The sequence below is a fragment of the Bombina bombina genome, chromosome 1 (assembly GCF_027579735.1).
Source record: "Bombina bombina isolate aBomBom1 chromosome 1, aBomBom1.pri, whole genome shotgun sequence".
Taxonomy (NCBI): Eukaryota; Metazoa; Chordata; class Amphibia; order Anura; family Bombinatoridae; genus Bombina; species Bombina bombina.
This window is the reverse complement of record NC_069499.1, coordinates 1,429,388,251-1,429,414,331: the sequence shown is the minus strand read 5'-3', so window position 1 is coordinate 1,429,414,331 and position 26,081 is coordinate 1,429,388,251. Positions and strand designations below refer to the sequence as shown.

The following is a 26,081-nucleotide window of genomic DNA, read 5'->3' as shown; positions in this document are numbered from 1 at the left end:
CATCCATCAAGGGGGGACCAGGAGTTCCCTAGCGATGTCAGAAGTATCCAAGATAATTCGCTGGGCAGAGACTCACTCTTGCCACCTATCGGCGATTCATATCCCAGGGGTAGAGAACTGGGAGGCGGATTTTCTAAGTCGTCAGACTTTTCATCCGGGGGAGTGGGAACTCCATCCGGAGGTGTTTGCTCAATTGGTTCTCCGTTGGGGCAAACCAGAACTGGATCTCATGGCGTTTCGCCAGAACGCCAAGCTTCCTTGTTACGGATCCAGGTCCAGGGACCCAGAAGCGGCACTGATAGATGCTCTAGCAGCGCTTTGGTTCTTCAACCTGGCCTATGTGTTTCCACCGTTTCCTCTGCTCCCTCGTCTGATTGTCAAAATCAAACAGGAGAGAGCATCGGTGATATTGATAGCGCCTGCGTGGCCACGCAGGACCTGGTATGCAGACCTAGTGGACATGTCATCCTTTCCACCATGGACTCTGCCTCTGAGACAAGACCTTCTAATACAAGGTCCTTTCAATCATCCGAATCTACTTTCTCTGAGACTGACTGCATGGATATTGAACGCTTGATCCTATCAAAGCGTGGCTTCTCCGAGTCAGTAATTGATACCTTAATACAGGCACGAAAGCCTGTCACCAGCAAAATGTACCACAAGATTTGGCGTAAATATCTTCATTGGTGTGAATCCAAGAATTACTCATGGAGTAGGGTTAGGATTCCTAGGATATTGTCCTTCCTCCAAGAGGGTTTGGACAAAGGACTATCAGCTAGTTCTTTAAAGGGACAGATTTCTGCTCTGTCTATTCTTTTACACAAGCGTCTGGCAGAAGTTCCAGACGTTCAGGCATTTTGTCAGGCTTTAGTTAGAATTAAGCCTGTGTTTAAACCTGTTGCTCCCCCATGGAGATTAAACTTGGTTCTTAAAGTTCTTCAAGGGGTTCCATTTGAACCCCTTCATTCTATTGATATCAAACTTCTATCATGGAAAGTTCTTTTTCTTATGGCTATTTCCTCGGCTCGAAGAGTCTCTGAGCTATCTGCCTTACATTGTGATTCTCCTTATCTGATCTTTCATTCAGATAAAGTAGTTCTGCGTACAAAACCTGGGTTTTTACCTAAGGTGGTTTCAATCAAGAGATTGTTGTTCCATCATTATGCCCTAATCCTTCTTCAAAGAAGGAACGTCTTTTGCATAATCTAGACGTAGTCCGTGCATTGAAGTTTTACTTGCAGGCTACTAAAGATTTTCGCCAAACATCTCACCTGTTTGTTATTTACTCTGGACAGAGGAGAGGTCAAAAGGCCTCGGCAACCTCTCTTTCTTTTTGGCTTCGGAGTATAATCCATTTAGCATATGAGACTGCTGGACAGCAGCCCCCTGAAAGAATTACAGCTCATTCTACTTGAGCTGTGGCTTCCACCTGGGCCTTTAAAAATGAGGCCTCTGTTGAACAGATTTGCAAGGCTGCGACTTGGTCTTCACTTCATACCTTTTAAAAATTTTACAAATTTGATACTTTTGCTTCTTCGGAGGCTGTTTTTGGGAGAAAGGTTCTACAGGCAGTGGTTCCTTCCGTTTAAGATCCTGCCTTGTCCCTCCCATCATCCGTGTACTTAAGCTTTGGTATTGGTATCCCACAAGTAATGGATGATCCGTGGACTGGATACACTTAAAAAGAGAAAACATAATTTATGCTTACCTGATAAATTTATTTCTCTTGTAGTGTATCCAGTCCACGGCCCGCCCTGTCCTTTTAAGGCAGGTCTAAATTTTAATTAAACTTCAGTCACCACTGCACCCTATGGTTTCTTCTTTCTCGTCTTGTTTCGGTCGAATGACTGGATATGGCAGTTAGGGGAGGAGCTATATAGCAGCTCTGCTGTGGGTGATCCTCTTGCAACTTCCTGTTGGGAAGGAGAATATCCCACAAGTAATGGATGATCCGTGGACTGGATACACTACAAGAGAAATAAATTTATCAGGTAAGCATAAATTATGTTTTTCCTCCGTAACGGGTCAAAGGAGCTGAATTTGTGGGTTTGTTGGTTTTACAAGATTTTGAGCTGTTGAGGGGGTGGAGGTTGTAGATTGGTAGTATGTTAAGAGATGATTTTGTTTCTGATAGAATCAATTTTGTTAATCAAGTGGCTGGAAAATTCATGAGCAGAGAGAGAAGTTGTAGTAGGGGGTGGGGGTGGGTGGAAAAGGGTATTTAAAGTAAAGAACAGATGTTTTGGGCTTGGAGAAAGAGTAGACATAAGAGTAGAGAAGTAGTCTTGCATATAGAGTGTAAGCGCAGAATAGTAGGAGATCCAGATGAACTTGCAGTAAAGGAAATCAGCTGAACACTGAGAATTTCTCCAATGTCGCTTAGCAGTGCGGGAACATCTGAGAAGGTGGCATATCAGAGGAGTATGTCTGGGCTGAGGATGAGTGCCTAACTTTGTAGTTGTGGTAGGAGGTGCCAAATTGTCAAGGACCAAAGTAAGAGTGGAGTTGTAGTGTCAGATAGATTGGTCATGGGAGGTAAAGGATGAAATGGAAGAGAGCAGAGGTTTAAGAGTGTTTGAGAGATGTTGCAGATCTACTGATATAATGCTCCTGTGGAGTTTGGTGTGAGGGTTATCTGGAGGGAAATTTTTAGGAAATGCTGTGATATTACAAGTGAGGAGATGATGGTCAAAAAGAGGAAAAGGGGAATTTGTGTAACATTTGTGTAATCCAGAACAGGTAACAGGACTTGTGGTTGTGTGCTAATCATAACTAATTTCTATTTAGCTGGAGGATTAACCGCCTTAGAACCCAGCATGTAAAGAGCCATATAGGAGAGGTGTTGAAAACTCTGTAGTTGAAAACTTACTACCCACTTGAGAGGTAAGATGGCTGCTTTCCTTTAATCAGCGACTTATGTCCAACGGAACAGGTGAGGCATACAAGCAAATAGGCAGCTTATCCAGCTTTTTGCCATTCTTTATGTCACGGTTTGTCCCCGCTACACTTTTCCCAGAAACAGCTAAAACAACTTAGATCACCCATCTAAGATACAGGTTCTTCCAGACTTTGCTTCCATAGTCCAGACTATCTGTATCCAGTCTCAGGTTGCATAGTAAAAGTAAAGATATTTACAATAATACCTTCAAACCTTAATTAAATTTAGTTCAAGTGGAACACATTTTAATAGTATAGAGCAGTGATGGCTAATCTTGGCACCCCTGATGTTTCAAAACTACATTTCCCATGATATGTACTAGAACTACAGAGTCTGTAACTACACTACAAAATATCTAAGCATCATGGGAAATGTAGGTACAGAGCATCTGGGATGCCAAGGTCACTGCTATAGAGGGTTCATTTGGAATTGAGGTACTAGGGAATACTGGGAAACTGACCATTTAAGGGTCCTTTTAAAACAGTCTAAGCACCTCTCAACATTTGTAGACTAATGGTCTATCCTTCATGTAGATAGCATGCCAAGAATTTGATTAACAAAGTAAGCATTTTTCATCCAATAGAAGTGTTGTATCTTTTGTTAATTATTGATGGTTATACACCTAGCAATAAATTAGGTAAGTAAATGTACTATTATTTCCAAACATCCTCTAAGTACACAGTATGATTACAGGCTGTGGCTTGTTTGGAATGCTTTGTTCACCACCATGAATAAATACTGAGGTCCATACACAAAGAATGAACAAACAAAGACATGAAACAGATCTGTGGGGGGTAAGAGGAACTGTGAATGGGTTTAATAGTCATTCATGCTTACAGCCTGCTGTGTCTCTTTCAAAGTTTTTTTCAAGACTCATTAAAGTGTAATGCAGAACCTGTCACAGTTTGACCACACATGCACTTTACCAGACTGCTTATTCTGCTGGTCCTGCCTACGCTCCTCTCCTTTCTTCCACCATATCACAATATTTGATACCTTGTAGATATGTTTTCTTTTTGTTATTAAGTTTAATTAAAGGGACATAAATCCCCAAAGTTGTCTTTCATGATTCACATAAAACATACCATTTTAAACAACTTTCTAATTTACTTCTATTATCACATTTTCTTCATTCTCTTTATATCCTTTGTTGAAGTAGCAGCAATGCACTACTGGGAGCTAGATGAACACATTGGGTGAACCAGTGACAAGAAGCATATATATGTGCAGCCACCAACCAGCAGCTAGCTCCCAGTCGTGGATTGCTGCTCCTGAGCCTTCCTAGGTATGCTTTTCAACAAAGGATAACAAGAGTATAAAGCAAATTAGATAAAAGAAGTAATCTCTATTCTACATATTATAGATATAAACATTTTCAACATCCTATCCAAACCCCTATTGATAATAAGAGTACTACAACATAGTTGCATAACTGTCAATATTAAATTGGTTTGCAAGTCATCACACTCGATCTGCTCAAATCATGCAGAATGACACAAATACTATGGCAGCTCCCAAAAAGTATCAATGCCTATTAGTTTCTATAGGATCCACTATAACATAATAGCAATAGTAACCTATGCTTTTATTAAGTGCAGCAACCTGATGTGCTCAGTGGCATCAATGGGGGGTTCAGATGTGCCCATGACATGCCCGGTCCCAGCACTCCAACCATGGCTCCGCCCACAAATCGCCAGTGTTTTTCCCTGGAGGGCCCACCTATTAGCCATTTCTGGAGATGCTACTGGAAGTGCTCCAACTCACACTAAAAATAATTTAGACAGATACAAATGAAGGCAAATAAACAATAAGAATGTTTATTTTACATTGAGTTAATTCCCAGTAGTAGTTTTACCCCAACCAGTACTTGTTTGAACACCACCACAGTTAACCATAACCGCAACATTCACCACCAGAAATAACCGAACCAATCAGTTATAGTTCCCAGCTGCATTTTAGCTCTAACTGCATTAGCCTGATCCCCCTGAATTGCACTGTACCATAACCTCACTATCTAGGTCGGGGTTCTTCAAACCACGGGTCGGGACCCATTACTGGGTCGCAACACCATATTTACTGGGTCGCGACTTGTGTGTGTGTTGTAGAAGAGTGTGTATGGTGTATGTGTCTTATTGTATGATGGTGTGTGGTGTGCAGTGTGTGTGTGTTATACGAGAGTTTGTGTGTTGTATGAGTGTGTGGTGTGTGTGTGTATCTTATGAGAGTGTGAGAGTGTCTAAATTCAGGACCAGACATACCTAATCGTTGCTTAAAAAGTGAATAATTTAAATAAGTAAACAATATAATATAATAAGGATATGTGTATATCTTGAATCTTCGTTAAAAGTAAATGTGAAACTCTAGTATTTCTGGTAGCTTTCTTAGATGAGCCTAACCGACTCTTGAGATGACATACACCTGGTTTTATAATGGAACATTAATGTCATAGCCACGCCCCCAAATCACGGTCACCAGAAAAGGTATCGCGGGAATTCCAGATACTAGGCAGAATTTTTTGTGGCACAATCTACAATCTATCCGCATCCATCTGAACATAATATTGGTATATACCGCCCACTGTATACATATTGTGGACAGATACTTGAGTGACTACTATAGGGTAGCTATATTGTGGCTTTTTAAAAATTTGTATTATATGCTTTTAATAAATATTTGTAATAGTTTTATGTCTGTAGTATTGCTGGATTAATACTGGGTACCAGGCAGTATAAAACCAGGTGTGTGTAATCTCTAGAGCCGGTTATTCTCATCTAAGTAAGATACCAGAAATACTGGAGTTTCACATTCACTTTGACAATGAAGATTCAAGATATACCCAGATCCTTATTATATTATATTGATTGTTTATTTATTTATATTTTTCACTTTTTAAGTAACTTTTTTTATTTTTCACTGAAGTGAGCACTGTACTTTTATTATTACCAGACACACCTAATGTCCAAGCATAAATTGCTGGGACGTATCTCAAACATTTCATTTGATTTTGTGCCCACAGCCGTGTATCTCTGTAAGCTGTAGCTCTACGTGGTAGAGGGGTCTCTGTTTCCTTTTTACAGATCATCATTCACCAGGATTTGACCGTCCTTCAACATAGAGCTGCCTTGTTCCGGATTATATGGGATTTTCTGTATGCTTTTGTGTTTGTTGTTTGTTTTTTGGATATATGGTATATGTTTAAGTAGGAAGCGCCCCCTATGGGATTATTTGTGCTTTATTGCATTGATCTAATTTTTTACTTTTTTAGCTCTACATTGTAGTGAACAATCCCAAGAGTCTGGGTTATAACAGTCAACTGCACAAAAACGGTCTGGCAGCACAGAGCAGTATAATAAAAAAGTATTTTATTCTTGACTTAAGGCACTTAGGTAAATCACAGGATAAAAGTCTGACGCGTTTCACGCCCCCTAGTGGCATTTCATCAGATGATGAAAACGCCACTAGGGGGCGTGAAACACGTCAGAGGTTTATCCTGTGATTTACCTAAGTGCCTTAAGTCAAGAATAAAATAAGTTTTTTATTATACTGCTATGTGCTGCCAGACCTTTTTTGTACAGTTGGCTATTGATGGCAAGTGATTCATTGCCTTTCGGGCATTGCGCCCTATCATCGTAAGCAAGTTGTGTGAAGCTGGATACGGAAGCACCTGCGACATCATCCATTCACCATTCACCACCAGAAATAACCGAACCAATCAGTTATAGTTCCCAGCTGCATTTTAGCTCTAACTGCATTAGCCTGATCCCCCTGAATTGCACTGTACCATAACCTCACTATCTAGGTCAGGGTTCTTCAAACCACGAGTCGGGACCCATTACTGGGTCGCAACACCATATTTACTGGGTCGCGACTTGTGTGTGTGTTGTAGAAGAGTGTGTATGGTGTATATGTCTTATTGTATGATGGTGTGTGGTGTGCAGTGTGTGTGTGTTATACAAGAGTTTGTGTGTTGTATGAGTGTGTGGTGTGTGTGTGTATCTTATGAGAGTGTAAGAGTGTCTAAATTCAGGACCAGACATACCTAATCGTTGCTTAAAAAGTGAATAATTTAAATAAGTAAACAATATAATATAATAAGGATATGTGTATATCTTGAATCTTCGTTAAAAGTGAATGTGAAACTCTAGTATTTCTGGTAGCTTTCTTAGATGAGCCTAACCGACTCTTGAGATGACATACACCTGGTTTTATAATGGAACATTAATGTCATAGCCACGCCCCCAAATCACGGTCACCAGAAAAGATATCGCGGGAATTCCAGATACTAGGCAGAATTTTTTGTGGCACAATCTACAATCTATCCGCATCCATCTGAACATAATATTGGTATATACCGCCCACTGTATACATATTGTGGACAGATACTTGAGTGACTACTATAGGGTAGCTATATTGTGGCTTTTTAAAAATTTGTATTATATGCTTTTAATAAATATTTGTAATAGTTTTATGTCTGTAGTATTGCCGGATTAATACTGGGTACCAGGCAGTATAAAACCAGGTGTGTGTAATCTCTAGAGCCGGTTATTCTCATCTAAGTAAGATACCAGAAATACTGGAGTTTCACATTCACTTTGACAATGAAGATTCAAGATATACCCAGATCCTTATTATATTATATTGATTGTTTATTTATTTATATTTTTCACTTTTTAAGTAACTTTTTTTATTTTTCACTGAAGTGAGCACTGTACTTTTATTATTACCAGACACACCTAATGTCCAAGCATAAATTGCTGGGACGTATCTCAAACATTTCGTTTGATTTTGTACCCACAGCCGTGTATCTCTGTAAGCTGTAGCTCTACGTGGTAGAGGGGCCTCTGTTTCCTTTTTACAGATCATCATTCACCAGGATTTGACCGTCCTTCAACATAGAGCTGCCTTGTTCCGGATTATATGGGATTTTCTGTATGCTTTTGTGTTTGTTGTTTGTTTTTTGGATATATGGTATATGTTTAAGTAGGAAGCGCCCCCTATGGGATTATTTGTGCTTTATTGCATTGATCTAATTTTTTACCTTTTTAGCTCTACATGGTAGTGAACAATCCCAAGAGTCTGGGTTATAACAGTCAACTGCACAAAAAAGGTCTGGCAGCACAGAGCAGTATAATAAAAAAGTATTTTATTCTTGACTTAAGGCACTTAGGTAAATCACAGGATAAAAGTCTGACGCGTTTCACGCCCCCTAGTGGCATTTCATCAGATGATGAAAACGCCACTAGGGGGCGTGAAACACGTCAGAGGTTTATCCTGTGATTTACCTAAGTGCCTTAAGTCAAGAATAAAATAAGTTTTTTATTATACTGCTATGTGCTGCCAGACCTTTTTTGTACAGTTGGCTATTGATGGCAAGTGATTCATTGCCTTTCGGGCATTGCACCCTATCACCGTAAGCAAGTTGTGTGAAGCTGGATACGGAAGCACCTGCGACATCATCCATTTGAGCCTGCATCCGGACGCCGATACGTGAGCTTGGAGCGGCCGCTCCTGTTACACTGGGTTATAACAGTGGCTGTAGACCTGGTAGCTGAAGAGACTGAAGATAAGTACAACTAGATTGAAAGCTTGAAATGTTGTATTTAAAGAGCAGTCAAATGTAACAAAAAAGCAGCACCTTTACGTAATATATCCAAATCTTATTTATTGGAATATAGCCATTGGCTATTTGTTGGCTATGTTCTAATAAATAAGATTTGGATATATTAAGTAAAGGTGCTGCTTTTTTGTTACATTTGACTGGACTTAGACGAGTGCAACTACACTCTAGCGTGCACCAAATCCTCAGAAGGTGCTGGACATTCACATTACTTTTGTATTTAAAGAGCAGCCAACAGTCATACAGAGGTGTAAGGTGGTCCAAAATGTTTTAGCACAAAAGTAGTCTTATGGGACAGATTTCATACATGGGACAGGTAAACAGCAATGAAATGAATAACCAAGAGAAAAGTCAACATCACCAGAACAAAAGCACCCACAGTCAGATGTCAGGGACAGCAAAGTATGCGCCGCCGGGTTGAGCAGATTAATACGTTCTTTTAGTTATTAGATCTATCTACCTGCCAAACATTTTAGTTATTTTGGATGACTCTGACTAAAAATTTCTTATATTGGCACTTGTAGAAACACTTAAAAACAAATCGCCACATTCAACTTATTTAATTAAAATTTGAATGTGTTGTATTGATTACCATTGTTAAACTATATAAGCACTTGAAAACTGTATATTTTGTGACCTTCAACTTAAAGGTGCATTATTTTTTTCTTTGTTTTCTCCAAAAGAGGGAATTTAAACATGAATAACACGTTTTGTATTTTGAAAAACAGACGTTTTCATTCTGCAATAACTATTTTCTCCTTATGCTTCTGGGGCCTGTTGTTGTCCTTCAATAATGATGTGACAATTGTCCTTATCCTATCCTATCCTGAGGCCCAGATAAAAGGGATAATAAACTGCTGAGCGCAACTACACAAGAATAGTAACTACTCACTATGTTATTGCATTTCATCATGTTCCTGCAGCTCTTGACAAATCAGTTTTCCTGTTTTAATAGCTTAAAGGTGCCAGATACTGAAGCTCCGCCTCTTTGTACTGGGTGCCGCCATCTTGGAACTCAGGTATTCTCATAGCCTGTGACAGAAGCAGAAGGAGTGTTCATTTACATTTTACTTTTTGACAACTGTATAATATGTTTCAGGTTAGGGTGAATGAGATAAAGCAGGAGCTGTACATTTTGTAGCTGCTGCATTGCTATATTTTATTAACTGCTTTTTTAAAATATTTTTTGTGTAACTGTAAAACTGTGTACAAAATGCAAAAATGTAAAGCTCACATGATGTATCATGCACACTAACTCCAAGCAAATGATACAACTGTAAAAAAAGTAGATAATATTATTGATCTGTGAGTGTGCACAGCTTCTGTCACAGGCTGTAAGAATACCTGAGCTCCAAGATGGCGGCACCCAGTAAAAAGAGGCGGAGCTTTAGTTTCTTGCACCTTTAAGCTATTAAAATCGGAAAACTGATTTGTAAAGAGATGCAGGAAAAGGATGAAATGCAATAACATACAGCTAGATTACGAGTTTTGCGTTATGAGTGAAAAAGCATTGTTATGCTTCATAACGCTGCTTTTTCCCTAACGCTGCTATTACAAGTCTTGTAGATATAGGTGTACCGCACACCTTTTTGGCCGCCACGCAACGTCAGTACCACATTTTTCAATGGGACTTCCATAGCGCCGGTATTACGAGTTTGCTTGGGAGGCCAAAAAGTGAGCGGTACACCCTATAACCGACAAGATCTGTACCGCCATCTAAACTCAGTAGTTATTAGTTTTACGTTACAAAGCTGTAGCATAAAACTCATAACTAAAGTGTTAAAAAGTACACTAACACCCATAAACTACCTATTAACCCCTAAACCGCCGCCCTCCCGCATCGCAAACACTACTTAAATATTATTAACCCCTACACCGCCGCTATAATAAACCTATTAACCACTAAACCGCAAGCCCCCCACAACAAAATATACTAAATTAATCTATTGACCCCATAACCTCTGGCCTCCCACATCACTACATAAATATATTAACAATTAAACCTAACCCTAATGTGACCCTAAGCATAAGTCTAACCCTAACCCTAACACCCCCTAAGCTAAATAAACCTTACAATGATTAACTAAATAATTCCTATTTAAAACTAAATACATACTTACCTGTAAAAAAACCCAAACAAAGCTAGTAACAAAATATGCCGTACTAAATTACACACTAAATTTTTTTGTAATTTAGATAATTGTATTTGATTGATTTCATTTAATTTATTTGATGGTAGGTTTTAGTGTAAGGCAGGTTAGGTTTTATTTTAAAGGTAAATTTGTATTTATTTTAACTAGGTAGTTATTAAATAGTTAATAACTATTTACTAACTAGTCTACCTAGTTAAAATAAATACAAACTTACCTGTGAAATAAAAATAAAACCTAAGATAGCTACAATATAATTATTAGTTATTTTGTAGCTAGCTTAGGTTTTTTTTTTACAGGTAAGTATGTATTTAGTTTTAAATAGGTATTATTTAGTTAATAATTGTAAGGTTTATTTAGCTTTATTTTAATTATATTAAAGTTAGGGGGTGTTAGGGTTAGACTTATGCTTAGGGTTACGTTAGGGTTAGAGTTAGGTTTAGGGGTTAATAACTTTAGTATAGTGGCGGGGACATTGGGGGCAGCAGATTAGGGGTTAATAACTGTAATGTAGGTGGAGACGATGTTAAGGGCGGCAGATTAGGGGTTAATAGTTTTATTTAGGTGGCAGCGATGTTAAGGGAGGCAGATTAGGGGTTAATAACTGTAATGTAGGTGGTGGCAATGTTAAGGGCGGCAGATTAGGGGTTAATAGTTTTATTTAGGTGGCGGCAATGTTAAGGGCGGCATATTAGCGGTTAATAACTATATGTAGGTGGCGGCGATATCGGGGGTGGCAGATTAGGGGTTAATAACTAATGTAGGTGGCGGCGATGTTAGGGGCAGCAGATTAGGGGTGTTTAGACATGGTTTTTATGTTAGGGTGTTAGGTTTAAACTTAACTTTTTCTTTCCCCATAGACATTAATGGGGCTGCCTTACGGAGCTTTTGTTTTTGAGATCGCAGGTGTCAGGCTTCTTTTTTGCCGGCTCTCCCCATTGATGTCTATGGGGAAATCGTGCACAAGCACGTCAAAGCAGCACTTGTATTTCGGTGGAGCTCAATGCAACCATATTGCCCGCACAAGCCTGCTTTTTGTAAACCTGTAATACCAGCGCTATAGGGAGGTGAATTAACGCCGCTTTTGTGGTGGTCGTTAATTACCCTATAGTGCTCAAAACTCGTAATCTAGCTGAGTGTGAATAGTTACTATTCTTTTGTAGCAGTGCACAACAGTTTAATGCTTCTTTAACATATTACATATAAGAAACAAACAAGCATATTTTTATTACATTTAAGTTATTCTCATTCACATACATGACAGAAAATGGTTGAGTTTAGTGTCCCTGTAAACTAAGACTGGACTCCATATTTATAATGTATATGTTTACATATATTTTTGCAGTCTATCTGTTTACATAACATATAGAGAATGTCAAGAACAAATGAAATGATCAGCTGGTGAGTAGGTTTGTGCAGAAGCTTTACAGAGCAGGTTCATTAAGTTGTTATTAAGCTTTTTATGAACTGTTCACAAAAGCCTCTCCGAAATCACCTTGAAAGATATTCTAGCATCTAATTACTAATTTCCTTTGACTGTGTAGCTCAGTTCACAAAATGTGTTTTTGCTTGTCGAACAAAAACAGCGGTGTCTCCTGACAAGTTTGCAACTGAATACACTTGTGAAAGAGCTAAATTATACATCAATGTAACTGATCTTGTATACGTATTGACCTAAATAATGTGTCCCCCAGGTCTACTGAAACAGACAGGGAAAGGTCAGCTCTCTCAGCACGCTAAGGACCTCATAATAGCAACTGGCATAAGCTCTTTTCTCATGGTGTTGAAAATGTAAACAGACACTACATTTGTCTGTTTCATACCAATGAATATATTACTTTGTTTCATAAAACATTAAAGGGACAGTGTACTCCAGAATTGTTCTTGTTTAAAAAAATAGATAATCCCTTTATTACCCATTCCCCAGTTTTGCACAACCAACACGGTTATATTAATATACTTTTTACCTCTGTGATTACCTTGTATCTAAGCATCTGCAGACTGCCCCCTTATTTTAGTTCTTTTGACACACATGCACAATGTTATCTACACATGAACTAACCACCCCTAGCGGTGAAAAATTGTCAAAATGCCCTGAGATAAGAGGCGACCTTCAAGGGCTTAGAAATTAGCAAATGATCTTACCTAGGGTTAGCTTTCAACAAAGAATACCAAAAGAACAAAGCAAATTTGATGATAAAAGTAAATTGGAAAGTTGTTTAAAATTGCATGCCCTATCGGAATCATGAAAGTTTAATTTTGACTAGACTGTCCCTTTAAAGAAAATGTTATAATCCTATTTGATAAACATATGACGCTAACAGCGGCGCAGGCCCTCTTATATGTTTCAGACGAATCCCTAAACTCAGCTACCAATATATTTATAAATATACTTTGTACGACCACAAGGATATGTATAGCCAAACATTGGAAAACAGGATCACTAAATTGTCCGGAAGTGATTAATAAGCTAGATAATATTTATGCTATGTCAGAATCTGCCTCTTGGCTACAAGATAATACTGCACAATTCCAAAAGGTTTGGGTCCACTGGATCATGAACAGAGATAGAAGTGAGATAAAGGAGATTTAAGTCTTTCGATATTTACAGTCACAATGGGTGATCTCTTTTGGACTGATTACCACTAGCTCTTCAATGGGAAACTGATATATATCTTAGATTCAATCTGATGGTTCTCTCTCTGCTCGACGGGTAAGGTTATACAGTTAATGTTTAATTATGAGTTTATTGTTATACAGTTACAAGAAAGTTCTTAAGTTTTGAAATAAGAGGGAAAAAAAAAACTCAGGAAATGGGAAGGGAGGGAAGACTAGGGATATTAGAGTTTCTACTTCGGGAATATAAACAGGTCCTTATATATTTTGCACGCTTGAAGGCAACTTCAATGAGGAGTAACTTTTTCTTGGACTCTAAGGACTATCAGAGTAATGTTGGAGACACAAGAGAAAAGCTAGATGGATACACATACTGATGAGAGAGGTTGTTGCTCCCTCTAATTCTTTCAGATACTGCTCGTGACAGTTGTACGGTATTATAAAACTTTATAAAACAAGATAAGAGGACCTGAGGATGTAGTAATGAGTGTGAATATATGTTTATCCGAACTAAGAACATATAGTATAAGATATTATGTTTTCTGTCTCTCTTCCTGACAATAAAGATTATTTCACCTAAAGAAAATGTTATAAATGTAAAAAAAAACTTATATGGATATCCAAGAATACAGTCACAAAACTGAGAATCCAGCCCCCAACTTATTTCTGGTGTAGGGGAGAGATTAGAAAAGTGACTATACTATTAATTGTGTTTTTGTTCCTATAGACCACGTTACTACCTCTGCCACCCTGTAATAAGTATTTCAAAACCTTCATTGGGGTCATTTGTGATTTTAAATTAATTTATATTAAAGGACATAAAACCCAACATTTTTCTTTCATTATTCAGATAGAGAATACAATGTAAAAAAAAGTTTCCAATTTACTTCTATTATCAAATTTGCATTGTTCTTATGCTATTCTTTGTTGAAGAGATACCTGGGTAGGTAGCGTGCACATGCCTGAAGCACTACATGACAGGAAATAGTGCTGCCATCTAGTGATCCAGCTAATGTATAAAATTGCTGCAAAACTGCTGCCATATAGTGCTGCAGACACGTGCACTCTCCTGAGCTTATATCCCTACTTTTTAACAAAGGATAACAAGAATACAAAGAACGTTTGATAACAGAAGTAAATTGGAAAGTTGTTTATAATTGTGTGTTCTACTGAATAATGACATAAAAAAAATGTATTTTATGTCCCTTTAAGTTTGTTAAAAATATTTCAACCTCTGTGATTCTTGTTTTTGGGTAGTGCCATGCTATAAGGTTCCTGTTTAGTCATAATATGTATAGCATGATTTGTAGCACAGTAACATTAGATGTGGTGCAAACATACTAACAATTAGATGCAGCATATTTGTAAGATCATGCAGGGAATGAAGGGAGGCTCAGTTTGTTGTATTTTTTAACACAGACTCTTCTTCTCATTGTGCTGTGTTTTTATTACTACAAATATATTCAGCAATGGGACCTTTTGATTGGATCCTCATGGTTCCCACCTTACCAGGACTTCCAATGATTAAAATGCAAGGGCAGTATAATACAGCTGGGGCAAAACTCTAAGGGATGTGACTAGGGATGGGCAAACGTTTTGCAACATTCGAAAAATGAAATTAATTTTAACACGTTCGCTCGTTCATTTAGAATGTTTGTATAACATTCTAACATTTGTTTCATGTATTTGAATTATGCAATATTCGAATTTAATAAATTCAAATTTATATATATGTAACTAGTCCTAGTAAGTCTGTGTACACGGATCATTTTGTGCAGTACAGTGATCCCACCCCTTGCTCTCTCTCTCTGTCCCCCCTCTCTTTTATGCTTGCTCTCTCTGTCCCCCTCTTTTTGTGCTCTTTCTCTCTGTCCCCCTCTTTTTTGTGCTCTCTCTCTCTCTGTCCTCCTCTCTTTTGTGCTCTCTCTCTGTCCCCCTCTCTTTTGTGCTCTCTCTCTCTCTCTGTCCCCCTCTCTTTTGTGCTCTCTCTTTCCCCCCCCCTCTCCTTTGTGCTCTCTCTCTCTCTCTCTGTGTCCCTCTCTTTTGTGCTCTATCTCTCTCCCCCCTCTCTTTTGTGCTCTCTCTCCCCCTCTCTTTTGTGGTCTCTCTCCCCCTCTCTTTTGTGCTGTCTCTCCTCCCTCTCTTTTGTGCTCTCTCTCCCCCTCTCTTTTGTGGTCTCTCTCCCCCTCTCTTTTGGGCTCTCTCTCCCTCTCTTTTATGCTCTCTCTCTCTGTCCCCCTCTCTTTTGTGCTCTCTCTCTCTGTGTCCCTCTCTTTTGGGCTCTATCTCTCTCCCCCCTCTCTTTTGTGCTCTCTCTCCCCCCTCTCTTTTGTGGTCTCTCTCCCCCCTCTCTTTTGTGCTGTCTCTTCCCCCTCTCTTTTGTGCTCTCTCTCTGTCTCCTTCTCCTTTGTGCTCTTTCTCTGTCCCCCTCTCTTTTGTGCTCTCTCTCCCCCCTCTTTTTTGTGCTCTCTCCCCCCCTCTCTTTTGTGCTTTCTCTCCCCCCCCCCTCTCTTTTGTGCTATCTCTCTCCCCCCTCTTTTTTGTGCTCTCTCTCTCCCTCTCTTTTGTGCTCTATCTACCCCCTCTCTTTTGTGCTCTTTCTCCCCCCTCTCTTTTGTGCTCTCTCTCCCCCCTTTTGTGCTCTTTCTCCCCCTCTCTTTTGTGCTCTTTCTCCTCCCTCTCTTTTGTGCTCTTTCTCCTCCTCTCTTTTGTGCTCTCCCCCCCTTCTCTTTTGTGCTCTTTCTCCCCCTCTATCTTTCGTGCTCTTTCTCCCCCTCTCTTTTGTGCTCTTTCTCCCCCCTCTCTTTTATGCTCTTCCTCCCCCCTCTCTTTTGTGCTCTTCCTCCCCCCTCTTTTGTGCTCTTTCTCCTCCCCTCTCTTTTGTGCTCTTTCTCCCCCCTCTCTTTTGTGCTCTTTCCCCCCTCTCTTTTGTGCTCATTCTCCACCCTCTCTTTTGTGCTCTTTTTCCCCCCTCTCTTTTGTGATCTTTCTCCCCCCCTCTCTTTTGTGCTCTTTCTCCCCCCTCTCTTTTGTACTCATTCTCCCCCCCTCTCTTGTGTGCTCTTTCTCCCCGCCCTCTCTTTTCTGCTCTTTCTACCCCTCTCTTTTGTGCTCTCCCACCTCTCTTTTGTGCTCTTTCTGCTTTCTCTCTTTTTTGTGGTTTTTCTGCCCTCTCTCTTTTGTGCTCTTTCTGCCCCCTCTCTTTTGTGCTCTTTCTGCCCCCTCTCTTTTGTGCTCTTTCTCCCCCCTCTTTTGCTCTGTCTCCCACCTCTTTTGCGCACTCTTTTAAAAAAAAAACACGCCCACGTCATGCCCCGGCCTGTCTGCTTTGTCCGGCCACGCCCCATCACGCCCGTGTTATGCCCCGACGCGCCCCTACTCCGCCAACTCTGCCCGGCCCCATCAACTCCCTCCTGACAGCAGATCAGGTTAGTTTGTGTAAGGCCAGGCGTGTTTGTCCTCGTGCTCTCTCTACTGCGTATGACAGCTTTGGACAAACACTCTTGGCCTTTTATATTATAGGATAGGATAGTATTTCTAATGCTTTATTAATTTAATTTGAAAAATTCGAATTTATATATTTGTAATGGTATTTCTAATGCTTTATTTAAGTGTAATATTTGAATTATGCAATATTCAAATTTGAAAAATTCAAATATATATATATATATATATATATATATAATACTATTTCTAATGCTTTCTTTAAATGTAATAGTCAAATTATTCAATATTCGAAAAAGAAACATTCAAATCTATATATTTGTATCTATTATGTATCAATTTAGTAAATTCCCTATGAACTATTGAACCTCTGAATAGTGTTTGTTAAATCAAATGTTACATTCTAAATTTCGAATGTGGACATTCGATCTAATTATGAACATTCAAATTCGAAAGTGACATTCGAAAACTGTAAATAGCATTCAACAATATATATATATATATATATATATATATATATATATATATATATAGTTATATAATAGCAACTAATTGCACTACTCATATATATATAAAAGGAACTCTCTTTATTCCACGTTTATATTTTTAAGTCAGCTGACTTATTTTGGTATACCAATAGTTGAAGTGGGCCCACACTTATCTTTATACATGCAATTTATACCTGTGTAATCTCCTGTAGCAATAAATACTTAGTATAATTATGTATTGGTTTGTATATCTTTTGTGTAATATGAATGTATAACTGCTGAAGTGTTGAGGAGTTATTAAGGAACCAGATAGGAGGTTGTTAATTTCTATATTGATACAGTTACAATTTAGACCGTATGCTCTGGTGCTGGATATAGGGAAGCTAGTTTTTCTCTTTAGGTAAAACAATATATATATATATATATATATATATATATATATATATATATATATATATATATATTATGAGAATCTTCATTCTTGTCAACATTCGATTATGTAAATTGAATTTTTACAATAGCATTTGTTCTAACATTCAAATTCTAATATAAACACTTTCACCCATCTCTAGATGTAACACATTTCTGGTGAATGTCGCCCCCTGCACATTCGTGGCCAATCGGCCGCTAGCAGGGGGTGTCATTCATCCTGATCATATCTGATCGGGATGATTGCTGTCTGCCATCAGTGGTGGCGGATGAGTTAAGGAGCAGCGGTTTACGACCGATGCTTCTTAACCTACGTTTCCGGCGAGCCGAAAACTTCGGGGGTAGATAAATATACCTCTCTATGTCAAGTCTAAGTTGATCATATAGTTGGCATGTAAGAGGCGGAAGAGGTCAAATATCTGACCTTAGGTCTAATTTTGATTGTAGCATATCTGGACTTCGTGGGACCATTCATAAAATCTTTTGGGCATATAGCTGACAAAATGGCTCTGCAGACACCATGCATCTGACCTGGGCATATAGCGATCATAAACAAGACTAACGGTGGCATTCATCTTTCCTGATGACTGTATATCTATTACTATAGATATAAGTAGTCCAGGTGTGTTCACTCTCACCAGCAGTCACCATCCGTCAGAGTGCTATAGAAAGTAGTAATGTAAAGTTAAAATAAGCACTCACTGGAATTCAGCCAACTGTGACAAAAATATTCTTTAATGTGTGACATTTTGGGACAAAAAGACAGTCCCTTCCTCTGACAAACAACTAGTGCAGAAAACCAAGCATTTCAGTGTGCAAACACATAGTGACATCATAGGATAACATACACTGTTAATTAAAAAAAACTGTGTTCAACATATAAAAAGTGCCATCTTACTCATATTTTGTGCATAATATATAAACTACTTAAAAATCTTCCCACTAATGATCAGTCATGTAGAATATATGGGGAGCTGACTTCAGCCTTTCGTTACTGAACAAAACTTCACTTAATCATAACAAACCCTGCCTCAACCAGCAGCCAATAGGGAGCAGAGAGGTCTGTCCTGCCTCATTTAGAGCTCCAATCATCAGAGTCAATGTCAAACTCCAATTGGTATAACACGTTTGCACCCATCTGTTTACTTAATGCACCTAGACTGTGATCATGTTATATAAATTGTTCCATAGTATCACTGACAGATCAAACTAACTACTTATCTTGTGACTTCCTACAGAAGTCTATCTAAGATCCATAAAGTGCTGCTTATCCAGGTTCGTTTAGCCTCTACACGCTCATAATGGGGGATGTACCGTGCAGCCGTTGTATCTGTCTTATTGGCTTGTGTAGAAACAAGTAGGCATGGCCCTAGTGTATTATGTCAACCACCTAATGTGCCAATCAACATTAAACTATTAAAGACTAACAATATCAACTGTGTTAAATCTACAGACTACCCTACCAAGTATTGACTAGAATCGCCAATGCACTACCTCTGAGCACCACCATCGTACATGTAACGTCTCAATGCATAGACCCCAAAGTGTCTCCTGACATTATCCTAATCACCACTTCACAGAAGCGCATATTTATTGGACTGTGTCCTAATGTGGCAAGATATCGCAGCTACATCCTGGGATCGTTCACGCCAATAGGAGGCAGAGAGGCCTATCGCGCCCCCCCTTTTTTTTCTTAAGCTCTGATCATCAAAGGTTTATCATATCCACACCCATCTGTTTACGTATTGTAAACATATTGCATATATCGCTACATGATCCTACTGTCAGATCTAACTAACTTGTGCCTTGTTTCACCTACCATAAATCAATAGAATCCTATCAGTCAATATTAGCATCTGCCCATCGTCATGGGTGATGCACAATGTGGAAGTTATATCTCACCCTTTGGTTTGTGCACAAACCTCATCCGCTATAGGCGTGGCCAGAGGATGTTGTGGCAACCACCTAGCATACCAATCACCTATGCAATAATTATTGCTAGTGTGCACCCAGTGTGTTCGGTGCTTGTAACAGATCTAAACTCTAAACCAGTAAGGCACCACCTTTCTTTGGGGAATATTGCCCCACAGAACTGAAAGGGGTGTGTCAAACAATATCCACCTAACCCAAAGTATATAAAATGTTGCATATTACCGCAACCTTATCTAGAATACATCCACATACCGCTGTGCCCAGTAGTTTTAACATAACAGATAAAAATGACTTATGAAGAATACAAATTTATAAAAACCTCTGCCATAGGACTCTTGGCAATCCAGGCTCATAAGGGAAAATCAACAATGCAATAACCTCTGCAAATGTCAGAACCCCCACATCCCACCACTGACCACCAGTGGGTATGACTAACACCATAGCGTAAATACAGTTTAAAGAATTTCAACTCATTAAAATTACATTTAAAAACAACTCTTTAACATATGCGGATAAAATCCGTTTTGGCTCAGTTAAGAAAAATAATTAGAAGAATCGCACCAATCACTCTATAATACACTTGCAAAATTAAACAACGTGAGATTGATCTCAATTTGCATGGAACATACCTTTCAGACTATCATAAAAAACGCATGATACCAAGGGGTTTTAGAGTGAGGAATGTTCCCACTATTGGTTGCTCAAGCACTGAATTTTGCATCAACTGGTGCAAAATATTAAACAAATGCTCCTTTGATCTCAATTTGTTAGTTATCAGAGGAGGAGATAAGAGTTGAAATACTTACCTTTGAACAAGAAAAATCTGGCATACTGGGGTCGGACACTAACACTGATTGGATAGGCAAACGTATATGAAAATTTATAAACAAGAACTAATCTCATTTAACCATGAGCCAAGACTACACCTATAAAAGTATTTACAGGTGGATGATGACACCAGATGAGAGGAGGACATCTTGCCCTAGGAGGGAAAGGAGGTTTGCAAAAAAAGCAATCAATACAATTTATACAAGTTCAGGGGAGAGTTCTAACTCTGATGCATTAACAGGAGGAGATGAAACCAACTTTAAAGGCATTGTGATACGGTCCAGGGGATAGAGAGGACAACAACAGTGGAACAATCCAAGTGAAGGCATGGCAGCCTTACCACCCTTGGCAGCACCTCCTATGTCAAATTCTTTTTTAGGTCGAGGCCCAGGCCACATACCCGGAGGGGGGGGGCACTGTCCGCCGCCCTCCATTGCAAAGAAGATGGTGAGCATAGTGTTTTACATCAGTTCCTGTCAGCTCAATGCAGCTGAAGAAAGCTTGCTCAATAAAGGACTGTCATTTGTTCCTAACACAAAGATGAATGATTTAAATATAGACATTCAGAGATATGGTAGGAATTTAAAACTAAAGGAACATTTTTGTAATGAATTGGACTATCAGGGCCAGTTTAGAACCAAAGGACATTTTAACCCCAACTCTAATAACCCAACCATCAACACAGTCACCAACTATCTCACTCAACAATTACGACAAAAACCATCTACGAGATTTAATGACAATTTCACAAGGGAAGAACGTAGAGCACTAAAAACCCTACAGGCTAATCAATCCATCGTGATACGCCCCGCCGATAAAGGGGGTGCGGTGGTGGTGATGGACACCCTTGAATATAAAGCTGAGATAATGGGGGGTAGTTATCAAGCCGTCAACCTCAAATACGCTGGAATTCTGCAGCGTATTTGTGGCGAGGCAGATTCGCCTTAGTTATCAAGCCCTAGATACCGGCAAAAGTAGAATTTTGTGACGTAAGCTTCGATCCGCCGGACTCAGTCCGACACAGATCGATTCTTACGTCACTACAGATGTTCCGCACACAAGTGCGGCACAATCTGACTACTTTTGCTAGTTATCAAAAAACTAGCAGGTACGCTCGGCACTTTTCCGCCCCAGCGTACCAGGTTTTCAAATATTAATAGGAATCAATGGGAGTCTGACCATAGCGAAAGTTAATGTTTGCTGCTGCCCGACATCCCATTGATTCCTATGGTAAATGTCTACACCTAACACCCTAACATGTACCCCGAGTCTAAACACACCTAATCTGTCCCCCCTACACTGCCGCAACTAAATAAACGTATTACCCCATAAACCGCCGCTCCCGGAGCCCACCGCCACTCTAATAAACTTATTAACCCCTAAACCACCGCTCCTGGAGCCCACCGCAAGCTATCATAAATACGTTAACCCCTAAACTGCTGCTCCCGGTCCCCGCCGCAACTATAATATATGTATTAACCCCTAAAACGCCGTTCCCGGACCCTGCCGCCACCTACATTATACCTATTAACCCCTATCCTGCCCCCCTATATCGTCGCCACCTATAATAAAGTTATTAACCCCTATCCTGCCAATCCCGGACCTCGCCGCAACTAAATAAATAGTTTAACCCCTAAACAGCCGCTCCCGGACCCCGCCGCAACCTATATTAAACTTATTAACCCCTAATCTGCCCCCCCTACACCGTCGCCACCTATAATACATTTATTAACCCCTATCCTGCCCCTCCTACACCGCCGCCACTGTAATAAAATTATTAACCCCTAAACCTAAGTCTAACCCTAACCCTAACACCCCCCTAACTTAAATATTAATTAAATAAATCTAAATAATATTTCTCTTATTAAATAAATTAATCCTATTTAAAACTAAATACTTACCTTTAAAATAAACCCTAATATAGCTACAGTATAAATAATAATTATATTGTAGCTATCTTAGGATTTATATTTATTTTACAGGTAACTTTCAATTTATTTTAACTAGGTACAATAGCTATTAAATAACTATTTAATAGCTACCATAGCTAAAATAAAGAGACATTTACCTGTAAAATAAATCCTAACCTAAGTTACAATTACACCTAACACTACACTATACTTTAATAAATTATTTCTATTTAAAACTAAATACTTACCTGTAAAATAAACCCTAAGATAGCTACAATATAATTAATAATTACATTGTAGCTATTTTAGGATTTATATTTATTTTACAGGTAACTTTGTATTTATTTTAGCTAGTTAGAATAGTTATTAAATAGTTATTAACTATTCAATAACTACCTAGCTAAAAGAAATACAAAATTAGCTGTAAAATAAATCCTAACCTAAGTTACAATTAAACCTAACACTACACTATCATTAAATTAATTAAATAAATTAACTACAAATAACTACAATTAAATACAATTACATAAACTAACTAAAGTACAAAAAAATCAAAAAAGCTAAGTTACAAAAAATAAAAAAAATAAGTTACAAACATTTAAAAAATATTACAACAATTTTAAGATACTTACACCTAATCTAAGCCCCCTAATAAAATAACAAAGCCCCCCAAAATAAAAAAATGCCCTACCCTATTCTAAATTAAAAAGTTCAAAGCTCTTTTACCTTACCAGCCCTTAAAAGGGCATTTTGCGGGGCATGCCCCAAAGAATTCTGCTCTTTTGCCTTTAAAAGAAAAATACAGCCCCCCCAACATTAAAACCCACCACCCACATACCCCTAATCTAACCCAGACCCCTCTTAAAAAAAACTAACACTACCCCCCTGAAGATCATCCCACCTTGAGTCGTCTTCAGCCAGCCGACCATCGATGGAACCGAAGAGGAGATCCGGAGCTGCAGAAGTCATCATCCAAGGCGCGCTGTTCCGATCAGCCAATAGAATGTGAGCTCAATCTGATTGGCTGATTGGATCAGCCAATCGGATTGAACTTCAATCTGATTGGCTGATTCAATCAGCCAATCAGATTTTTCCTACCTTAATTCCGATTGGCTGATAGAATCCTATCAGCCAATCGGAATTGAAGGGACGCCATCTTGGATGACGTCCCTTAAAGGAATATACATTCATCGGTAGTCGTCGGGAAGAAGAGGATGGCTCCGCGTCGGCTCGTCTGAAGATGGCTCCGCTCAGCTCCGGATGGATGAAGATTGAAGACGCCGATTGGAAGATGACATCGCCCGGATGGAAGACTTCTTCAGCACCACCTGGATGATGACTTCATCGGATGGAAGATTTCTTCAGCGCGCCTTGGATGATGACTTCTGCCACTCCGGATCTCCTCTTTGGTTCCATCGATGGTTGGCTGGCTGAAGACGACTCAAGGTAGGATGATCTTCAGGGGGGTAGTGTTAGGTTTTTTTAAGGGGGGTTTGGGTTAGATTATTGGTATGTGGGTGGTGGGTTTTAATGTTGGGGGGGTTGTATTTTTCTTTTACAGGCAAAAGAGCAGAATTCTTTGGGGCATGCCCCGCAAAAGGCCCTTTTAAGGGCTGGTAAGGTAAAAGAGTTTGAACTTTTTAATTTAGAATAGGGTAGGGAATTTTTTATTTTGGGGGGCTTTATTATTTTATTAGGGGGCTTAGATTAGGTGTAAGTAGCTTAAAATTGTAGTAATATTTTTTTAAATGTTTGTAACTTATTTTTTTTATTTTTTGTAACTTAGCTGTTTTTATTTTTTGTACAGCCAATCAGATTGAGCTCGCATTCTATTGGCTGATCGGAACAGCCAATAGAATGCGATCTCAATCTGATTGGCTGATTGGATCAGCCAATCGGATTGAACTTGAATCTGATTGGCTGATTCCATCAGCTAATCAGAATTTTCCTACCTTAATTCCGATTGGCTGATAGAATCCTATCAGCCAATCGGAATTCGAGGGATGCCATCTTGGATGACGTCCCTTAAAGGAACCGTCATTCGTCGGGAAGTCGTCGGTGAAGATGGATGGATCCGTGCTGGAGGTCTTGAAGATCAGCCGGTCGTCATCGGATTGAAGAACATAGAAGATGCGGCTTGGATGAAGATGTTTGCCGGTCCGGATGTCCTCTTCTGCCCAGTTGGATCAAGACTTCAGCCGGAGGATGGATGTCTTCAGCCCCCCGCTTGGGATTGGATCAAGACTTCGGAGGCTTGGATCAAGACTTCGGTGGACGGATCGGTGAACCGGGTGAGGTGAAGACAAGGTAGGGAGATCTTCAGGGGCTTAGTGTTAGGTTTATTTAAGGTGGGTTTGGGTTAGATTAGGGGTATGTGGGTGGTGGGTTGTAATGTTGGGGGGTATTGTATGTTTTTTTTACAGGCAAAAGAGCTGAATTCTTTGGGGCATGCCCCGCAAAGGGCCCTTTTAAGGGCTGGTAAGATAAAAGAGCTTTTCTATTTTAATTTTAGAATAGGGTAGGGCATTTTTTTATTTTGGGGGTCTTTGTTATTTTATTAGGGGGCTTAGAGTAGGTGTAATTAGTTTAAAATTGTTGTAATATTTTTCTAATGTTTGTAAATATTTTTTTATTTTTTGTAACTTAGTTCTTTTTTATTTTTTGTACTTTAGTTAGTTTATTTCATTGTATTTAATTGTAGGTATTTTATTTAATTAATTTATTGATAGTGTAGTGTTAGGTTTAATTGTAGATAATTGTAGGTATTTTATTTAATTAATTTATTGATAGTGTAGTGTTAGGTTTAATTGTAACTTAGGTTAGGATTTATTTTACAGCTAATTTTGTAATTATTTTAACTAGGTAGATATTAAATAGTTATTAACTATTTAGTAGCTATTGTACCTGGTTAAAATAATTACAAAGTTACCTGTAAAATAAATGTTAATCCTAAAATAGCTACAATATAATTATAATTTATATTGTAGCTATATTAGGATTTATTTTACAGGTAAGTATTTAGCTTTAATTAGGATTAATTTATTTAATAAGAGTTAATTTATTTCGTTAGATAAAAATTATATTTAACTTAGGGGGGTGTTAGTGTTAGGGTTAGACTTAGCTTTAGGGGTTAATACATTTATTATAGTAGCGGTGAGATCCGGTCGGCAGATTAGGGGTTAATTATTGTAGGTAGGTGGAGGCGACGTTGGGGGCGGCAGATTAGGGGTTAATAAATATAATATAGGGGTCGGCGGTGTTAGGGGCAGCAGATTAGGGGTACATAGGTAAAATGTAGGTTGCGGCGGTGTACGGAGCGGCAGATTAGGGGTTAATAATAATATGCAGGGGTCAGCGATAGCGGGGGCGGCAGATTAGGGGTTAATAAGTGTAAGGTTAGGGGTGTTTAGACTCGGGGTTCATGTTAGGGTGTTAGGTGCAGACTTAGGAAGTGTTTCCCCATAGAAAACAATGTAGCTGTGTTAGGAGCTGAACGCTGCTTTTTTGCAGGTGTTAGTTTTTTTTTCAGCTCAAACAGCCCCATTGTTTCCTATGGGGAAATCGTGCACGAGCACGTTTTTAAAGCTGGCCGCGTCCGTAAGCACCGCTGGAATTTAGAGTTGCGGTAAATATGCTCTACGCTCCCTTTTTGGAGCCTAACGCAGCCCTTCTGTGAACTCTAAATACCAGCGGTATTTAAAAGGTGCGGGAGAAAAAAAGCCAGCGTAG

At 39.0% G+C, this 26,081-nt stretch overlaps 1 long non-coding RNA gene across 1 annotated transcript in view; it reads right to left on the bottom strand.

Moving 5' to 3' along the window:
• Positions 1-9,541: 9,541 nt before the first annotated feature.
• LOC128652540 (uncharacterized) overlaps positions 9,542-26,081 on the bottom strand; it is a 145,955-nt gene continuing 129,415 nt past the window's right edge. Inside the window, exon 3 of the long non-coding RNA XR_008401295.1 lies at positions 9,542-9,587. This is a non-coding gene — a long non-coding RNA (uncharacterized LOC128652540). The remainder of the gene's footprint in view (positions 9,588-26,081) is intronic.